This window comes from Anguilla anguilla, chromosome 5 (genome assembly GCF_013347855.1).
Source record: "Anguilla anguilla isolate fAngAng1 chromosome 5, fAngAng1.pri, whole genome shotgun sequence".
NCBI lineage: Eukaryota > Metazoa > Chordata > Actinopteri > Anguilliformes > Anguillidae > Anguilla > Anguilla anguilla.
Window position 1 is genome coordinate 27,567,857 of NC_049205.1, and position 3,334 is coordinate 27,571,190.

Sequence of the window (3,334 nt, forward strand, 5' to 3'; positions counted from 1 at the left end):
CAGCAAACGCTAGCTACTGGACCATGTCAAGAAAGGCAACATTAGTTTAAACAACGTTGTGCACAGTAGCCATCTCTCATCAGGTAACGTTGCGTTAGCTAGCTAGCTAATGTAATTAACATAATCTTATGTCAGCTAACAATTAGAAAAAACGCTAGCTAACGCTACCGATCGGTACCGACCTCACAAACGTCTCTCGGATGCAACGCTACCTTGTTGCAACGTTGCAATGTAGCTAACTAAAGGCCAGTTGAGATCAATGATTCGCAACGAGACTGGATGCAACTTGCAAAATTCCAAGACATCTGATTGTAAACATTCTAAAAGCTGCACTTGGCGATTTGATAGGGTGGGTCTTTTGAGACCCCAGGCAAAGGCTTCAGAAGCTCTACAACTAACCAGTTCACACCGCTGCAATTTTCTCTGCAACATTCTAAAACTGTTTTGTCTCGTTGCGAATCATTGATCTGAACTGGCCTTAACGTTACCGTTATTTACATTACCATCAAGTTCATCAATATATTATAATGATCAGAATAAAGCCGTTTTTACACAGAGCATTAACCCCGGCGTATAGGTGTACAGCCCAAGTAATTGACGGATGTTTTAACGGAGATGTCATTCCCTTTAAAATGTATTTTGAAATCCTTAGCTTTGTTTAATCTGGGTTTGGAGCCAAACAAAATTGATTCTGTTTTCCCAAGGTGTAAGGAGAGTTTATTATCAGAGAGCCATACACTGATGTTAGTCAGCTGTTTGCCAAGCTTTTCCTGGAGCTGAACCAAGTTTTTGTCAGCAACCACCAGAGCTGAATCGTCTGCGTATAGGAACAGGTCACATTTACATGCCCCTTTCATGTCATTTATATACACCAGGAACAACAAGGGGCCTAGCACACTCCCTTGGGGGACTCCGCAGTTTAGGGGGCGGGCTTCTGAGCGATGGCCATTTACCTCCACTAGCTGGTCTCTATGCGACAAGTAAGACCTAAGCCATGCCAGGGCTGGTGTGCTCAACCCAAGAGCCTTCGATTTGGTGATCAGCAGCTCGTGATTCACAGTATCAAAGGCCTTCTGTAGGTCAAGCAACACCATCCCACAAAGTTTTCCTTCATCAATTACCATCTATAACAGTAAGTGTTACAGTTACCTTGGCCCAGGTGCCAACTGACTGACGTCACACACAGGCGACACTGTTTGGAAGCTGGGAAGTGAGGTCCAAAAACACACCTGCAATTGTCGCTTCTCGCCATTGGTACCACCAAAGAGAACGAAACAGAAATCTTCGAGATTGCCGCTTTAACTCAATGTGTAATGCACTAATACAAAGCTTCTCTGTCCACAGAATTGACCTGCACACCGTGTACAATAGATTAAGTATTAAGCAGGTAAATATTATTTCTCTTTACAGGTTTCTTACGGTAAGTATATTTTCCTATATACCATAGAACTAAAGGCAAGTAAATTAAGGCTAGTCGGGTAAGTATTAATATAGCAAACAAACACTAAATGCACATTTTACATAAATATGAAATAATATCACGTTACAAATTAACACGAATGAAAACAATATGTATTAACTTACAGATAATGCCTTTTTGAGGGCGAAACACTATGGATGGGAATGGATTGTTACCAGAACATGAACAACACGCCACATGTTTCTCTAATAAAATGAACTTCCTATAACAGTGTACCTTGTTGTCTGAGTGTCCTTCAAACTAAAGCTTCCCTAAATAAAGTTCCTACCTAAACTATTTTGGTTCCTAAGTAGGCCTACAGTATTTCAAATCACCACTAGGTGTCACCAATATTTTCATTCCAATACAATACGTTACTTCTCTGGCCTGGCAAACCTGGATCGCTTTCTCCAGTGTTAAGTCTGTTTCCCCCAGTATCTTTTCACGCAGTCACTTGTCCCTCACCCCCATGACAATTCTATCGCAAATGAGCGAATCAGCTAGAGCCCCAAAGTTACACGACTGGCTTTTTACCTTTAAGTCCATAATAAATTCCTCAACAGATTTGGTTTCTGTCTGAATTCTACGGTTGATAGCATATCGCTTGAATGTTTAATTTTTTTTCGGGGTACAAAAAGTGTCAAATTTTTCGATTACCAGTTTAAAGTTCTTTTGCTCCACCTACGTCAACTGGAAGCTGTTAAACACATCAATGGCATCCGAGCCAGCGACTGTTAAAAACAGGGCAACCTTCCTTTCGTCATCCTCTTCACCCGCTCCTTTCGCTTGTACGTAGAGGGAGAAACGCTGCTTGAAACGTCTACATTGATCTTCCACGTTGCCAGTATGTTTCAGCTCTGTAATGGGTTTTAGTTGATCCGTTCCATGAAGTTTCTTTCTTTGCGCTGTTTGCTCACTCCACGAGGTTAACCAACTAGGCTACAACACGCACACGCTCTCTTGCTAGCTAGCCAGTATTCACTTTAGCCTAGACGCTGATTAGCTGTTGCGCAGTTTAAACAGTTCGAAGTTTTACTCACACACCTAACTTGTTGGCTAAATAAAATGAGTTTGAAGACTCCTGGTACCATGTTGCATCTTTTGTGATACTAAAAAATCACAACACCGTAGATTTAACTTATAACAATAAGAGTTTATTGAACTCTACTGGAGCGGACATTAATGGTGGACTTTCATCTTCCAAGTCCAGTATCAACTCTGACGTAATACGCAACCTGCGTGCAAGTGGTGTTACATGTAAACCACTCCCATATAACACATCATTATTGAACGGTATATAAAACAGACGGTATAACTAATTACATGTTGAATTAGTTGTTGAAGCAATGTGTGAAACTCCGCTGCAAAACTGTAGTAGCTATAAATGTACTTTTGTGACGTTCAGCACTAGTAGTTATAATTATGAATGAGTCATGTTTTAAAATGTAATGTTTTAATGGGGTGTTGCAGACAGTTCATACGTAGTAATTGTTTGTATGTGGGTACATAGAGAACAGGGCAAGGTAACATGAATGTAGAAATGTGGCGTTTGCTGATAAGAACGTTTTCTACAGTAGCCATGTGAAGAAATGTAATTAGTAGAAACTCCAGAGTGGTCAGCTGGTGCAACTTTTTAAGAAAATAAATACATTTAGCGTCATGAAATGCATATGGCTTGCCGTGAGTGACTTTTGGTAAACATCTGCATTGAAGATTCTGATATTTTGATAAGTACAAAAGCAATAGACAATTATTAGCTAGCAATATAAGTGTAAGAAAATGCGAGTTTAAGATACAAAAAGATCTGCCCCTGAGGGCTAGGCGGGATTTGATTGTTCGACTTTGCACTGCGCAGTCATTTTCTTTGGCAGTGTG